Source organism: Dendrobates tinctorius, unplaced genomic scaffold, assembly GCF_039654945.1.
Source record: "Dendrobates tinctorius isolate UK_male_01 unplaced genomic scaffold, ASM3965494v1 ptg000013l, whole genome shotgun sequence".
Lineage (NCBI taxonomy): Eukaryota > Metazoa > Chordata > Amphibia > Anura > Dendrobatidae > Dendrobates > Dendrobates tinctorius.
The window spans coordinates 303,110-321,684 of NW_027361681.1; the positions used below are offsets into that span (position 1 = coordinate 303,110).

Consider the following 18,575-nt stretch of genomic DNA (forward strand, 5'->3'; position numbering starts at 1 on the left):
TGTCTGTATCATCTGTCGAGCTGGAAGGTATTCCGGAATGCCTGAAGGACTTCGAAGATGTATTCTCTGAAAGCGAGGCCAAGACGTTACCGCCACATAGACCCTTTGACTGCGCTATTGAGCTGGTCCCGGGGACTAAATTACCTAAAGCCCGTCTGTTTAATTTATCCGGCCCTGAGCGCTTGGCTATGAAGGAGTACATTGCTGAAAGTCTGCGAAAGGGACACATACGTCCTTCAGTCTCATCTGTGGTGGCAGGTTTCTTTTTTATTAAGAAAAAAGATGGCGGGTTACGTCCCTGTCTCGATTTTCGGGAGCTTAATCAGATTACTGTATGGAATACGTACCCCCTTCCGTTGATTCCCGATTTGTGTAACCAACTATCAGGGGCAAAGTGGTTTTCTAAACTGGATCTTTGGGGGGCATATAATTTGATAAGGGTCCGAGAGGGGGATGAATGGAAAACTGCGTTCCTCACACCTGAGGGACTGTTTGAAAATTTAGTCATGCTGTTTGGTCTTACCAATGCCCCCGCCATATTTCAGAATTTCATCAACGTGGTATTCTCGGATCTCATTGGTCATTTTGTCCGTTATCTACTTAGATGATATTTTGATATACTCCTCCGACAGGCATTCTCATCTGGAACATGTACGAACTGTTCTCCAAAGACTGAGAGAGAATCATCTGTATGCCAAATTGGAGAAATGTGTATTTTGTGTGCAAGAATTGTCTTTTTTGGGATTAATTGTATCCTGTGAGGGTTTTCGCATGGACCCCAAGAAGGTGCAGTCCATTGCGGATTGGGTGCAACCCCGAGATCTTAAGGGTCTTCAGCGCTTCTTGGGGTTCGCCAATTATTACCACAAATTTATCCGGGGGTTTTTGCAGGTGGTCAAACCTCTCACGGATCTAACATGCAAAGGTGCAGATGTGAGAAATTGGTCCTCGCTCGCAAAAGAGGCCTTTGCGACGCTGAATAAATGTTTTATGTCTGCTCCTGTGTTGGTACAGCCAGATCCGTCCAAACCATTTGTGGTGGAGGTGGATGCCTCCGAGGTGGGGGTTGGGGCAGTGTTGTCCCAAGGGCCTGCCACTCTAACCAACCTCAGGCCATGTGCTTTCTTTTCCAGGAAGTTCTCTGCTGCTGAAAGAAATTATGATGCAGCCAAAAGAGAGCTTCTTGCGGTCAAGTTGGCGTTTGAGGAGTGGAGGCACTTTTTGGAGGGGGCCAGTCACCCGGTTACTGTGATCACTGATCACAAAAATTTGTCATACATTGAGTCTGCTAAAAGATTAACGCCCAGACAGGCCCGTTGGTCACTTTTTTTTTCTCGTTTCCAGTTTACTATTACATTCCGTCCAGGGTCAAAGAATGTCAAGGCTGACACCTTATCTCGTAGTTTTCACCCTGTGTCTGCCCCTGAGCCACCATCCTCCATTCTGCACCCTGTGGTGGTGTTAGAAGGGATCTCATCTGAATTGGAATGGGAAATTGAGGGGGCCTAGTCGCTGGCTCCTGCGGCCAAGCCAGGGGGCAAGTTGTTTGTCCCAGAGCAACTTTGCCTTAAACTCTTGCAAGAGTTCCACGAATCCAAGTTGTGTGCTCACCCTGGTATATCAGCCACGTGACTGGCGGTGGCTAGGATCTTCTGGTGGCCTACCCTTGGTCCAGATATAAAGAAATTCATTTCTGGTTGTGGGGTCTGCGCTCGTTCTAAAAACTCCCATAGCCGGCCAGCGGGGGAGCTGATGCCCTTGGAAGTTCCCGAAAGACCATGGACCCACCTGTCCATGGATTTTTATTACCAATCTACCCTCTTCCAGGGGTAATACGGTGGTATGGGTAGTGGTGTACAGATTTTCAAAGCAGGCTCAATTTGTACCCCTGTCCGCATTACCTTCTGCTGAGACCTTATCCAAATTGTTTGTGCAGCATGTGGTCCGCTTGCATGGGGTACCCCTGAATGTGGTGTCTGATCGTGGTGTGCAGTTTGTGGCTAAGTTTTGGCGTGCTTTCTGCAAAAATTTAGGGATATCCCTGTCCTTTTCATCTGCATACCATTCTGAGAGTAATGGTCAGACGGAACGCACTAATCAGTCTCTGGAACAGATCCTCAGATGTCTGACTTCTGCTAGACAGAATGACTGGTGTGATATACTGCCATTGGCTGAATTTGCCTTCAATAGTCGGGTGAGTCAGTCCACTGGTATGTCCCCTTTCTTGGTCAACTATGGGTTCAGTCCTCATTTTGGTGAGTTTTCTCGTCTGGATTCGGGGTGTCCCGGGGCTGAGGACTAGGTCTCAAGGCAGGTATAAGTTTTTCACAGACAGGAAACGAACACCTGGTCCCATGTTTCTGGTTGGAGAGAAAGTTTGGCTCTCCACGCGAAACATTAAGTTAAAGATTCCGTCAGCCAAGTTGGGCCCCAAATTCATTGGCCCGTACAAGATTGTGGAAAAAATCAATCCAGTAGCATACAGACTGTGCCTTCCACCCTCTTTCAAGATCCCTAACGTCTTCCATAGATCTCTACTGAAGCCTTTTGAAGCAGTCCGGGGAGAATCCGAGTCCGCTGCTCCTCCGGTTTCGGTTGAGGGACGTGTGGAATATGAGATTGGTCACATCGTAGATTATAGGTTGGTATGGCGGTCAGTACAGTACCTAGTTCATTGGAAGGGGTATGGGCCGGAGGACAGGTCATGGGTGCCGGCCCGGTTGATGCATGCGGATCGCCTGGTTCGGGCTTTCCATGCTAGGTACCCGGGCAAGCCTGGGGGTCCAGAGGCCCCCCATTGAGAGGGGGTACTGTCATGATACCAGTGCTGGGTGACCGACACTTCTGGGGTTAATTTTTTGATCTCAGTGCAGACTCTTACCTGCGCACCTGGGACCTATTATGGTGGCCTCTCATTGGTTCTGGGAAAGCTTCTTATAGCCTCAAGAAGCTCCCATCACCCGTCAGTTATACTTTCGCCCTTGGCATAGTTTGGTGACCCCTGAGTGTGTTTGCGGTGTTCTGGTTGCTTGATTCTCTGTGTACGACTCGGTCTGTTCTCTGGATATTGCTTTGGATTCTGCTTGGTACCTTCTATGTCTGTTTGGTTTTGACCCCTGCTTGGCCCTGACTATCCGTTCTGTCTCATCCCTGGTACTTTACTAATATCTCTGTGTATGATCTCCGTTTTGCCTGACTCTGAGTATTTCTGTATAGTGTCCTGCCATCTCTGAAAGCAGGATGCTAAGCCCCACCCCCTTGCAGTCACATGACCGTAGGTCCTGTGACTGCTTGCTAACTTCAGCATCCACAGGTCCTGTGTATCTGTACTTTCCGGCTGTACCTGACCCTGGGCCCCCTACAGTGCGGGTGAGTCCCTGCTCAGTGGAGGCTGCACGCCAGCGCTGACAGGATCCTGACACGTGTATTTCGGCATTGGGGAGGCCCCATTTGAAAGTTTGCATCGGGGCCCATAACTTTGTAGTTATGCCACTGCTCATGACCAACATGAAGCTTGGTTTGCGGTGATGTCGGACTCCTTTCTCCCCCCCCCCTTCTACTTTTTCCTCCATTGCTTCCACCACCTTCTTTTCTCTTCTCATTCTTTTCTTTCTTCTTTCTCTTCCCTCTTTTCTTCTACAGACCCCCCTCTCATCTCTACCTCCACTTCTGTTTTTCATTAGTACTTATAGTATTGTTTTTATGCATTACACCCTTATGTACCATGTTATTTAATTTGGTTACCCAGGCTATACGGGACCACCATCACCCAGACTGCTCCACACACGGGTACTACAGCAGCTGCCACACAGCCGCAGAGACACGAGCACAGGGCTCAGTAAAAACGGACCGCTGGTCGCACGCTGTGGTTACACAGGCTCTCCAGGACTGCTATTGCCCAAACTGCTCCACATACGGGTAGCACTTTACATTTCGTAGGCATTCCTGGCCGTTTAGATATATGATGTGATTTTGTTGTAAATATATTTATACTTCTTCATGTATTGGTATAACTGTTGACGGATATATTCTACTTTTGGTGATATATTGTGGTGGGTTGCTTTGATTTGTCCTTGAATAATTTTGTTAACTATATTATATCGGCAATCCACCACTAAGAGGATGAAATTTATTATTCTTATTCACCGTTATTTTGTAATCTATAATTTACACCTATGTAGAATGTTTGTGAAGGTTATATTAATAATCCATCACTTTGAGGACCTATTTAGATATTTTTCATCTGGTATTACTTTAATGAAAATTCTGTGCCATTATATATGTATTGAAATATGAAATTCTTTGGCCATTTTACGTTACACCTAATGTACGCTTACGTTTTGTATTTATATTAATGTTATTCCTTATTTTTTATTTAATTTTCCCGTTATTGTTTTTCCCTCACTCCTGCCCTTCTTCATTATGGCCGATTATGCTTCTTTGTCCTGCGCACGCGCATTGTTAGTCGTCATGACCTGCGCTCTCCATCTCTTTATGACGCGGATCACGTGGGGCCCGCGTGTTTCCGGTGTTCATCGGAGTGGAGGCGTGGTCCTGATTTGATTGACTACAGACGCGTCTGCGGGACTTCCTGTTGGCGCGCTATATAAACTCATACAAGGCGCTTTCTGGCCACGCCCCCTGAGGAAGGAGCATAGAGCTCCAAAACGTGCGTCGGGGTGACGCTGGTACATCCTCTGCCCTCATCTCCTCTCTGCATTGCCGTTTGACTTTATTAGGTATGTTCAATTACATATTATTGAGAGTTAATAGAGTGTCTTTATATGTCAGCATTGATTTGTGTTATTTCATCTATTACTATAATCTACTTATTAATGACATGGGGTTGCCTATGTGTGTGTTTAAACATTATACTTTTTAGCTATGATTTACATTCTATTTGAGATGTCCGCAGCATGTGCCAGCGACTTGGGCTTTTAGCCAATTTTCACATTGTGGTGATTCGTCCTTTCATCTGTACACTTTTTACAATAAAGAATATTTTTTTTATGGATACTTCATAATAATTTTGGACTTGTGGTCGCTCTTTTTTCTGTGTGGTTTGTGTTTATATTTGCGATTAGTCCATATTTTGGTCCATTATCCCGGCATCATATCCATTTAGCATTGGTCCTATGCATTCATATATTATGATATTGGTGCGTTTGTTGAATTGTTCTCTCATCTTTCTTGCTGTGTTTTGCACAGGTGCATGGTATTTCAACAAAATGGACTACAAAGCCAAGGAAAAGACTTGGCAGAATCAGCTTGAACAGGTGTTTGGTGGAAACACCACTGACTCACAGCCGACTAACAGCCCTAACTGGGACAGCCAATTCTCTGTATTAAAAAATAATCTAGTAAAAAGAACCAAAATTTGGTGGAATCGTGCATTTTTAGAAAAATATAAATCCCTTAAATATATACCTAGGGATTTACGTATTCGGACCATTCCAGCCTTCCCTGTGGAGGATGAGTCCTTTGTCTCGCAGTGGGAGGAGGCGTGCAACAAATGCTCCTTTACTATGATGCAGTTATTAATAGATCTAAATTCTAGTTCTATTATTTCTTTGGATTCTGTGATTGATTCATCTCTTGCTGAATTGAAAACCCAATGTCCTTCTGAAATATTTAAAAATTTTGAAGGTCAATTGGAAAAAGCATTAGATATAGTGGTCAAAAAAAATTAATGAGACCCAAACATCAAAATTTAATCGTGACATAAGAGACTATCAGACCAATAATGTATTTTTTTGGAAGAAACCTACGTCCATATCTGGATATCCTAAACGTATCCCTTCAGTTACATCGGCTTCATCTATCAGTGATTTATCTGATTCAGCCTCTATATCTATGACAACAAGGTCTGGTGGTAGCTATAGACGGACGCGGGAAAGGAATTTCCATCCATATAGGAGATATGGCCGTAGGTCACCAGAAAATGTCAAAAACAATAAAAAGGTAACTATAAAAGACAACAATATTGTTAATTTGAGTGACCATATTTTTTCTGATACAGATCTGACCTTATTGAGTAAGGGCTTATCCTTTTCACCATCTACCAAGTTTGACACATTTTCTGTTATAAAAGACTTGCATATTTTTGCTCGTTCTCTATTATTTAAAAAATGTTTTCATGATGGTAACGCGCATGCTCTATTTCCAACAGAGGAGGAACAATCCGCTCTGAGAATCCTTGAGGAACTATCCATAGAACATCAAACACCAATTGAGGGTAAGATACCCCCATCGATTCGATCACGCTCCAAGAGATTCCCCCCCCGTCATCTTGTGCAAATATTGAGTTATTTGTTCAGGTTGTTACTAACGACCTGATGCAGATACCAAAAATGATTTCACATGATAATTTGACTAGTGGAGAACGCGAGCGTTTGAAAGCTCTTAAAGAGTTAAATGATGTAGTATTGAAACCGGCCGACAAGGGGGGGAATATTGTTATCTGGCCTAAGAGCATGTATGAAAAAGAAGCTTTTCGTCAGCTTAATGATAAAACATGCTATAAAAGGCTCTCTTTCAACCCCTTGTCGGCCTATACTGCCCAACTCAATGCTATTATTGATAGGGCATTGAGTGAGGGTATCATTGAAAAAGAACTCGCAGTAGCACTCCATGTTGTGGAACCTACGATCTCCACACTATATCTATTACCTAAATTACATAAAAATAAGGAATGTCCACCTGGACGACCAATTATTTCAGGAGCGGGGAATTTCTTGGAACGTGTCAATCGGTGGTTGGATTCTATTTTGCAACCTTTTGTTGAGAGTCTCCCTTCATTCTTGAAGGACACAGGGGCATTTCTTAGACTTACTGATGATTTACATATTGATCAGGATACTATTCTGGTTGTGGCTGATGTGGAATCCTTATATACCAGCATTAGGCATTCCGATGGCCTTAAAGCTGTTAAATATTATCTCATCTAACTTTCCTTGTGCCTTCCAGAATTTTGTGTTGGAGACTTTGAATTTTTCCCTGACTCATAATTTTTTTTTTTATTTTTAAGGGGTCCTTCTACCTACAGCTCCAGGGAACAGCCATGGGGGCCTCTTTTGTGCCCGCCTACGCCAACCTGTTCCTGGGGCTGTGGGAGAGGGACCTCTCCCTGTCAGATCGTGGTTTGTCGATGGACCGCGTCCTTTTTTGGGTGCGGTACATCGACGATATTTTCATGATCTGGCAGGGGCCTGTGAATTTTCTTCAGGATTTTATGCAATCATTGAATGTCAATGATATGAACATTCACGTTACCTATCAATATGACAGTAATATGGTCGAATTTTTGGATGTCACTCTTAGACGTGGTGATGGTGATGTCCTACAGACGGACATATTTAGAAAACCAACATCAACTAATTCTTTGTTGCATGCCTCCTCTGCACATCTGAGACATGTGATCCAATCTGTGCCCATAGGGCAATTTCTACGGCTTCGTAAAATTTGTTCCACTGATACTGACTTTGAACTACAAGCAGAGGATCTTAAAAAACGATTTTATGAGCGTGGGTATAGCCGCCGTATGGTGAAACGCGCTTACAATCGCGCTAAACACTCTCGACGGCATGATCTGTTATATAAATCCGAGGTGCGACAAACTGATGATAAGGTTAGATTTGTTACAGATTACCACGCGCAATCAGCCCGTGTGAGGGAGGCCTTGTCTAAATCATGGCCTATACTTAGAGCCGATCCTATTCTTTCTAAATATATCGCTAAAAAACCAGCTATTTCTAACAGACGCGCTAAAAATTTGCGTGATCTGTTGGTTAGGAGCCACTATGTGGGGGATCCCAAACCAACATTTCTTAATAGTGGTGCTGGCTGTAGGGGTGGATGTTTTCCTTGTGGTCGCTGTGTCGCATGTCCCAACATTGAAAGATGTAACACCTTCCACAATGCGGATAGATCTAGGACATATGACATTAGGAAGAGGATTACGTGTGATACTCGTAATGTCATTTACTTTGCTATGTGTCCCTGTGGATTGATCTATGTTGGTTTGACCACGCGTCCCTTTAAGGTTCGCGTGAGAGAACATATTCTAGGCATTTTAGCTGCCGCCGACCACAAGGATGCATCCTCCCTAAAGACTTTACCAAGGCATTTCTGGCTGTGTCACTCCTGTGATGCCTCCCTTCTCCGTGTCAGAGGCATCAATTGTATTGATGCTTCCCAGCGGGGGGGTAGGACGTCGCAGAGGTTAGCCCAGCTAGAATCCCGTTGGATCTGGACTCTTAATACACTTTACCCTCACGGACTGAATGAATATAATAGTTTTGTCCCATTTTTGTGAGACTGGTTGCCGGCTTCTGAGTCATACTATGCTTTGTGAATCTTGGCTTCAATTTTAATTGTTTTTAATTCGTGTTCTTTTTAGATGTGGTGTTCCCTTTGACTTCTCTTCTTCGTGGTCACCAATTGTTTTGTGGAGGTCCAATTGTTTGCATCATGACATCGGCGTAGATCAATATCCTGCACTACAGAGTTGGGAGACTGGCTTCAATCAATTTGTGATATAAAAACTTTTTGTTATCTCTGTTTTGTGGGTTTGATCAATCTACAATTATTTTGTAGATTTTGTAAAGCAATGGATGTGTGGGTTGTCTGGGTGTTTTCTCAATAAACATTGTAATTTACATTTCGTAGGCATTCCTGGCCATTTAGATATATGATGTGATTTTGTTGTAAATATATTTATACTTCTTCATGTATTGGTATAACTATTGACGGATATATTCTACTTTTGGTGATATATTGTGGTGGGTTGCTTTGATTTGTCCTTGAATAATTTTGTTAACTATATTATATCGGCAATCCACCACTAAGAGGATGAAATTTATTATTCTTATTCGCCGTTATTTTGTAATCTATAATTTACACCTATGTCGAATGTTTGTGAAGGTTATATTAATAATCCATCACTTTGAGGACCTATTTAGATATTTTTCATCCGGTATTACTTTAATGAAAATTCTGTGCCATTATATATGTATTGAAATATGAAATTCTTTGGCCATTTTACGTTACACCTAATGTACGCTTACGTTTTGTATTTATATTAATGTTATTCCTTATTTTTTATTGAATTTTCCCGTTATTGTTTTTCCCTCACTCCTGCCCTTCTTCATTATGGCCGATTATGCTTCTTTGTCCTGCGCATGCGCATTGTTAGTCGTCATGACCTGCGCTCTCCGTCTCTTTATGACGCCGGATCACGTGGGGCCCGCGTGTTTCCGGTGTTCATCGGAGCGGAGGCGTGGTCCTGATTTGATTGACTACAGACGCGTCTGCGGGACTTCCTGTTGGCGCGCTATATAAACTCATACAAGGCGCTTTCTGGCCACGCCCCCTGAGGAAGGAGCATAGAGCTCCAAAACGAGCGTCGGGGTGACGCTGGTACATCCTCTGCCCTCATCTCCTCTCTGCATTGCCGTTTGACTTTATTAGGTATGTTCAATTACATATTATTGAGAGTTAATAGAGTGTCTTTATATGTCAGCATTGATTTGTGTTATTTCATCTATTACTATGATCTACTTATTAATGACATGGGGTTGCCTATGTGTGTGTTTAAACATTATACTTTTTAGCTATGATTTACATTCTATTTGAGATGTCCGCAGCATGTGCCAGCGACTTGGGCTTTTAGCCAATTTTCACATTGTGGTGATTCGTCCTTTCATCTGTACGCTTTTTACAATAAAGAATATTTTTTTTATGGATACTTCATAATAATTTTGGACTTGTGGTCGCTCTTTTTTCTGTGTGGTTTGTGTTTATATTTGCGATTAGTCCATATTTTGGTCCATTATCCCGGCATCATATCCATTTAGCATTGGTCCTATGCATTCATATATTATGATATTGGTGCGTTTGTTGAATTGTTCTCTCATACGGGTAACACAGCAGCCGCCATACAGCCGCAGGGGATAAAAGCCGAGTGCTCAGTAAAAACGAAAATACCGGTCGCAGGCGGTGGTTACCCAGGCTATACTGCACCCCTACCACCCAAAATGCTCCGCATACGGGTACTACAGCAGCCACCACTCAGCCGCAGAGACAAGAGCCCAGGGCTCAGTAAAGGACCACCAGTCGCATGCAATGATTGCATAGACTGTACGGGACTGCTAACACCCACACTGCTCCGCATACGGGTATCACAGCAGCTGCCATACAGCCGCAGAATGCTACTGCAGCCCACCAAAAAGTGCTACATCTTTCCCGCCACGTGGAAGCCCACAATACATAGACTGTTTCCCTCCAAAATACTCAGCAGTACTCAGCTAAATGCACAATGTCTCGGAAAAGCACATCCTCACTCAAAACAAGGTCACGAGCAAGCTCCAGCAGATCATCATTAGCAGAGCTAGCTGCTGTAGCTCGCACCGAGGCCGAAGCAGCCAAAGCGAGATCCTCCTTCAGCGGACGAGAGATGCATCTAAAGCTGAGACAAGCAGATCAAGAAGCCGAAACCGCACGTCTGCAAGCAGAGAGAGAGGCCGAAACCGCACGCCTGCAGGCAGAACTAAAAAGATTTGCTGCAGACAACGAGACAGCAGCTGCAATAGCTAAAGCAGAGTATTTGGAAGCTATGAAAGATCCTGATTATGAGAGACGCAACAACATTCTCGGACCAGATCTAGAGCAGCAAGATCCAGCACAGCGTGTCGCAGAGTACGTCCGTCAACATTCCGGCGTGGATGACAGCCCTGAAGCATCATATTGATCAGTCCATGCCAATTACCAGTGATCCAACCCCGAGCTTAACTACCATAGGCGAGGAGATGTCCAGCACAGAGATGTCGACCACAGCTACCATTCCACTGAGAAGAAGGTACAGTTCCCATCCCACCTTAAAGAGACAACTTCTTCACCGACAAGGTACCACACAGACTATCCGGCGTCAGAAGTGTCTTACAGGTATGGAGAGGCAACAAAAACTAGACATAACTATTACACACTGGCTCGTGCCAGCACTGTTGGAGCCACCATGGACCTTTCAAAGTTCCTTGCCCACCAAGATCTGGTTCCAAAGGGACTTGTAAAGTTCACTGATAAACCCAAGAACTATCGGTCATGGCGAGCCTCGTTCCGGAACGCCATTCATGGTATGGACCTTTCTTGTAGTGTGGAGTTATATCTCCTGGTAAAGTGGCTCGGAAGTGAGTCAGTCGAGCATGCCAAAAGATTGAGAGACATTAATGTAAAGCATCCTCACACAGCCCTACATAAAGTGTGGGAAAGACTGACTTGGTGAATGCTATGGGACAGTAGAAGTCATAGAGAATGCTTTATATAAAAGAATTGATGATTTTCCTAAGATAGGACCTAAAGGTTATCTAAAGCTTAGCGAACTGAGAGATTTATTGAATGAGTTGCAGGTTGCCCAACAGGAAGGAGACTTGCCCGAATTGACATTCTTAGGCCTCTTTCACACTTCAGTTATTTGCATCAGTTACAATCCGCCAAAAAGGCAGACAAGTGGATCCGTTCTCAACTGATGTGAACGGATGGCACAGGATCCGTTTTTAGACGGATCCTGAAAATGAGGAAATTTAAAGGAACGGCTGGCCGGGAAGGAGAGAGAGAGACGTTGCAAGCTCCGTTTGGAAATCTTTGAGGATGTTGACGGACACTAACATCCTGGCGGATCCTCAAAAAGCGGATGCAACGGACGGCAATCAGTCAGGATCCGCCAATAATGAAAGTCAATGAGGAAAAAAACGGTACGCAAAAAAAAATGGCGGATCCGTTTTTTTCAAAATTGGCGGATCTTGACTGATTGTCAAAAACGGAAGTGTGAAAGAGGCCTTAGACACCGCTAAGGGTGTCAATCCGATAGTACAGAAACTTCCTTACAACCTACAACAAAAGTGGATTACATTTGGTTCACAGTATAAACAAAATCATAATGTATCATTCCCTCCTTTCACTGTATTTGTTGATTTTGCCACCAAACAATCTAGGATTAGAAATGACCCTAGTTTTCATTTTACTTTGTCGTGTTCCACTGCCACTGGTGTCAAACCCGGTAGGACACCCGTGGCAGTCCACAAAACTACGCCACCCTCACATCAGCCATAGACTCAGTCGCTCCTCTCATGCATGGCAAAGTGCGACAAACTAATAGGCAACCCTGGCACAACAACCTCACCAAAAAACTTCGACAAGCATCCAGGGTTGCAGAGCGGCGTTGGAAGAAAACACGCCTGCCGACGACTTCACTGCTTTCAAACAAGCTACACTTGCCTTTAAATCAGCCCTCACCTCTGCTAAACAGACCTATTTCACAAACCTTGTCTCTTCATTATCCCACAACCCAAAACAACTGTTCTGCACATTCAACTCTCTCCTCCACCCACCACTCCCACCTCCAACTCCCCTCATCTCTGCTGATGACTTTGCCACCTACTTCAAAAACAAGATTGACCAAACAAGGCAAACCTTTACAGTTCCACCACCCCAACCACTCCACATACCAGACCTCTGCCCTTCCCTAATAACCTCCCTCTCCAACATAACTGAAGGAGAGCTAACTCATCTCCTTTCCAAATCACGCCTCACCACCTGTGCACTTGACCCCATCCCTTCACACCTGCTCCCCAACCTCACTAATGTGATCATTCCAGCCCAAACCCATGTCTTCAACCTATCCCTAACTTCTGGTACCTTCCCCTCTGCCTTCAAACATGCCACCATAACACCCATCCTCAAAAAATCAAGCCTTGACCCAACTGCTATGCCCAGCTATCGCCCCATATCACTGCTCCTGTTTGCTTCCAAACTCCTTGAACAGCATGTCCATGCTCAACTTTCCTCCCACCTCTCATCTAACTCCCTCCTTGACATCCTGCAATCTGGCTTCCGCCCCAACCACTCCACTAAAACTGCCCTGACCAAAATTACTAATGACTTAATCACAGCCAAAGCTAACGGACAGTTCTCTATCCTCCTCCTTGATCTGTCCTCTGCCTTTGACACAGTTGACCACTGCCTACTGCTACAGATTCTTTCTTCCCTTGGCATCAAAGACCTCGCCCTGTCCTGGATTTCCTCATACCTTTCTGACCGCACATTCAGCGTTTCCCACTCCCACACTACCTCCTCATCCCGCCCCCTCTCTGTTGGAGTCCCCCAAGGCTCTGTCCTGGGACCCCTACTTTTTTCCATCTATACTCTTGGCCTAGGATAACTCATAAAGTCCCATGGCTTCCAGTACCACCTGTATGCAGATCTACCTCTCTGGCCCAGATGTCACCTCTCTGCTGTCCAGGATCCCGGAGTGTCTATCAGCCATATCCTCCTTTTTCACCTCTCGCTTCCTAAAACTCAACGTAGTCAAAACTGAACTCATTATCTTTCCTCCATCTCACGTATCTTCCCTACCCGATCTATCTATTATGGTAAACGGCATCACGCTCTCTCTCGCACCTGTAATCCGCTGCCTCGGAGTAACTCTCGACTCTGTCCTTCAAACCACACGTCCAATCTCTTGCCACCTCCTGTCGCCTCCAACTCAAAAATATTTCCAGAATCCATCCCTTCCTCAGTCCTCAATCTACTAAAACTCTTGTACATGCACTCATCATCACCCGCCTTGACTTCTGCAACACTCCTCTGTGGCCTCCCTGCTAACTCTCTTGCACCACTCCAGTCTGTCCTCAATTCTGCTGCCCGACTAATCCACCTCTCTCCTCGCTTCTCCCCTGTCTCCCCCTCTGTAAATTCCTCCATTGCCTCCCAATTCCCCAACGAATCCAGTTCAAACTACTAACACTGACCTACAAAGCCATCCACAACCTTTCCCCTCCCTATATCTCTGAACTAATCTTCCAATATCTTCCCTCACGTAATCTTCGATCCTCCCAAGACCTCCTACTCTCCTCCACACTTATTCGTTCCTCACACAACTGCCTCCAAGATTTCTCCTGAATATCCCCTATCCTCTGGAATGCCATGCCTCAACACGTCCGATTATCCACAACCCTCGGATCCTTCAAACGGAACCTGAAAACCCATCTTTTCAGGAAAGCTTACAGCCTACAATGACCATTCTGCCGCCTCACCACCGCCTGAGCTGCCGCCTCATCACCACCAGAGCTGCTGCACCCCCGACCTTCTGTCTCTTCCCCACTATCCCGTAGAATGTAAGTTCGCAAGGACAGGGTCCCCTCCCCTCTGTACCAGTCTGTCATTTTAAATTTGTTTACTGTTAACGATATCTATAACTTTGTATGTAACCCCCCCTTCTCATGTACAGCACCATGGAAATAATGGCGCTATATAAATAAATAATAATAATAATAGTAACTAACATTGTTTCCACAAGCCCTCCTCACAAGGTGAATAAACCCCCTCCAGACGAGAGCAAGCCTCAGGATGTCAGTAAATATTGTCCTCTACACGAGAAACCACATCCTCTACTGCAATGCAGAGCCTTCAGGGAGAAGACTTTGGAGGATCGCAAAGGTTTCCTCAAGGAGAACAATATCTGTTTCAAATGTTGTGCCACAACCTCTCACTTCGCCAGGAACTGCGAAGCTAGCATGAAATGTGCAGAATGCAGCAGCATGGATCACAATACAGCCTTGCAACCTGGATAACCTCCACGAGTGTTGTCGCAAGCAGAGGAGCACGATGAGAAGCAGAAGGACACTGACGAAGACACCCCTGTGGTCAGCTCTCAATGACGGAGATCTGTAGGGGATTCACAGGAGGAAGGTCCTGTTCAAAAATCTGCCTTGTACGAGTCTATCCTGCAGGCCGCAAAGACAAAGCCTTCAAGATATATGAAATTCTGGATGACCAGTAACAGGTCTCTAGCCAGGTCCATTTTCTTTGACAACTTGAGAATTGTAGGCCCTGGCTCTCCCTACACCCTGCGGACGTGTTCAGGCACCGTTGAGACGGCGGGGAGAAAAGCAACCGGATACAAAGTGGAGTCCATACTGTAGATGGCCAGACCTGCCTATCATTACCGACCATCCTGGAGTGTAACCAGATTCCTGACAACAGGTCAGAAATATCTTCATGGGAGGTGGCGAGACATCACCCCCATCTAAAGTGTATAGCCCACCTGATACCTGAGATGGATCCAGGAACCCCAATAGCTCTACTTCTGGGAAGAGATATACTACGAGTCCACAAGACTAGAGAATGTATAAACGGCTCCGGGAATGCTCCGTATGCACAGAGGCTCGATCTTGGATGGGTCATCATAGGAGACGTCTGTCTAGGAGGAGCACACAAGCTAGCCTCAGTCAACAGTATGCTTACCAGCACACTAGAAAGTGGACGTCCATCTCTCTTCCGGCCATGTCACAACAGTTTACTGGTAAAGGAATTGCCAAACAGCACTCCACTACCTTGCTCTTCCTCAGCACCTACCAATGAAGAACACGCCTGTGAGGGTGAACAAGACCACATGGGATGTACAGTCTTCCACAGGACAAAGGAAGACGACAAGGTAGCGATGTCCATAGAAGATAGGATGTTCCTGGACATCATGGATACACAAGTAGTCAAAGACAACCTCAACAAGGGACAACCTATTCCTGGAGACAGCGTGCTAAAGAAGCTCGATCCAATTGTTGACCAAGACAGGCTGTTGAGAGTAGGTGGCTGTCTTCAAGAAGCCGAGGTAGAAGTTTCAGAGAAACACCCGGTAATAAGTCCTGGACGTCATCACATCACAACCCTGTTCATTCAGCATCATCATGACTTAGTGAGACAGCAAGACCGTTTGTTCACTGAAGTGACTGCGGGCGGCTGGTCTATGGATAGTCGGCGCAAAGAGAAGCATTAGCAAACTCATCTTCAACTGTGTTACGTGTCGCAAACTCCGTGGCTCATTCCAAAATCCGAAGATGGCCAATCTTTCATCCGACAGACTCGGTACCGAACCCCCCTTCACCAATGTTGGACTAGACGTATTCGGTCCTTGGTCCGTGGCTACTCGACACACTAGGAAATCCAATACTGAAGCAAAGTGTTGAGCAGTTCTATTCACTTGTCTGTCCATCAGAGCTGTTCATATTGAAGTTATCGAGTCTATGGACACTTCAAGTTTCATAAATGCGTTTCGATGCTTCACCACAATCAGAGGCCCTGTGAAGCATATTCACTCCGACAGAGGTACGAATTTCATAGGCGCAGCAAGAGAACTCCAAATCCCTTCCAATTTGGACATTGCTATCGTTGAAAGGTACCTAGTTGAGCAAGAATGCACCTGGACTTTGAATCCGCCACACTCTTCGCACATGGGAGGTGCCTGGGAGAGAATGATAGGCATAGCAAGCAAGATACTAGACTCTATCTTCTTGCAAACAAACACCAGACTCACACTTGAGAGTTTAACTATGCTCTTGGCCGAGGTATCAGCTATCATGAACGCCAGGCCACTGTCAGCACTCTCCAGCAATTCCGGAGACCCGACTGTCCTTACTCCGGCAATGCTACTCACGCAGAAAACCTGTGTCCCGAGAGCTCCACTCAGAGAATTCAAGGATCTCTTCAGACGCCAATGGAGGCAAGTACAAAGTGTGTCCAATGTCTTCTGGGACAGATGGAAGAAACAATATCTCACCAATCTACAAATCAGGACAAAGTGGCAAAAAGACCGCCCAAACATCCAACCAGGCGATGTGGTACTTGTCAAGGACAGTCAATCACATCGAAATGAGTGGCCACTTGGCCTAGTCACCAAGCCTCTTCCCAGCAAGTACGGGAAAGTGCGCAAAGTAGAGTTGAAAGTGAGCAAACTGGGGGAGAACAAACTGTTCCTCAGGCCAGTTACTGAACTTGTATTGTTATTATCCCCAAAAGAGCCAAATAGTGGTATCTGTTGATGCCAAGTGGGGAGTGTTCTGCCCATTTTGTGCAGCTAGATATTTTTAAGTGCTGTTCCAGCTATCGCCAGTAGGTGTCATAAGTTGCCCCTTCTCTTTTATTCCTGTGTTTGGAATTTTCTGTTCCCCGAATGGTTAATTGTTCAGAACCGCCCCTTCTTCTAGCCTTGGTCAACAACATGTAACCGTTCTCCAGCCGTCTGAGCAGCCCACATGTGTTCAGCTCAGCTCTTTGCAAAACCATTGCTATAACAAGCAGATTCCGGTAAGGATAATGCAATTATTAATTATGCATCTGTTAGCAGCCATAATGCAGCCCCCTATGATGTTTGCATTGCATGCTCAGCTTCTAAGATGTTATTTCACTGCATGTTTGTTATAAGCATCCTCTAGTTATGCATCCTCAGTTCAGTGAGTGTGAGGCTGGCAGCCACTAGTTGTGTTCGATATTTCTTTCTCCTTTGCTGCTGTGTATGTTATATTGCTCAGCTATTATATAATGCATGATAACAGCATCTTGTATCATTGTTACTGTTGTGATAGTACCCTGCATTGCTATTACCTGCCAGTATTCATGTATTGTATACTGTCTAAGTACTGACATGCTGTATTGTCTGTCTTTTGTAGTTTTTACCTGAATCATCCACATTTTATACAACAATCTGCTGAATTATCCATCTGTTATCATCTCCTATCGTTGTCCATATCATCCCAATAAATATAGACTTAAGCACCCATACAGTCTTGTTTCTGGGAGTGGATGAAAGATTAAGCCGTATGCTGGAATCCACACAGCGTCATACGTGGAAGAAGGCAGAACAGTGGGTGTCACTGATTACGTTGGGTCTGTACGTGCCTACCACTACCAGGATGCCTCCAGATATCCAGCACCTGCTCTACTCACAGGAAAAGTGCACAATACCTGGCTTTAATTACCTGCAGTGCTAAATCTAGAATTCAGCAATCCCATGATCTGGAATATTCACATTAGCATTCCTGCCCCCTGAAATAGTGTTTCCCAAGAGGCACCTTTAAAAAAAATCACTCAGACTTCATCACAAAAAAATCAATGCAAAAGGTCATAATTCCCTTCTCATGGAGGTTTGGGGGACGATTGTCAGTATAAGGAGAGGCCATAGATCACTAGAATAGGGACAAGTGAGGTTCCTTGGGAAGAAATAGATGATAACCTTTGCAGAAGCAAACACAGCAGGGTCAACAGGAGCCGACATGAACAATTAGCCAGCATTTTACACATATCGGTGTCACCAACAGTTACAGGCCCAATATTTCCCCCCTGTCCTGCTATGTGCGGCCTTCACATTCTGTCCATTGTCAAGACAAAGTTATGACATTCACGATAGAACACGGATAAAGACCCCATACCGGAGAGTTACCAGGCAGCGCGGCGTGTGAAATCTCCGCCAAGGGAAGGGTAATTAGCGTTGAAAGATCAAAAGGCCTGTGCAAATATCAGGCGTGTTTAAGGCGTCAATGTGCTGAGAAAACGACCTTCAAAGAGGTGCTGTACAATGGCGAATGGTATGGCTTAGCTGGCCAGCTGCAAATATAGTAGGTAAGGCTAGGTTCACTTTGGGACATTGAGGGCAACTGAGAAATTGGGTGAGGGCAAAAATTGCGTGCCTTTCCTATAGAGGGATGTGTTCTGCGGCCAGTGATTGGCTGAAATGGTCACATGTCTGTCTG

General features: G+C 45.1%; 1 long non-coding RNA gene across 1 annotated transcript; it reads left to right on the top strand.

The window, feature by feature from the left end:
* Positions 1–2,407: 2,407 nt before the first annotated feature.
* LOC141067718 (uncharacterized) lies at positions 2,408–9,756 on the top strand. Its single transcript, XR_012226463.1, has 2 exons — positions 2,408–6,235; positions 8,399–9,756. It is a non-coding gene; the product is annotated as an uncharacterized lncRNA (long non-coding RNA).
* The last annotated feature ends 8,819 nt before the right edge of the window (positions 9,757–18,575 follow it).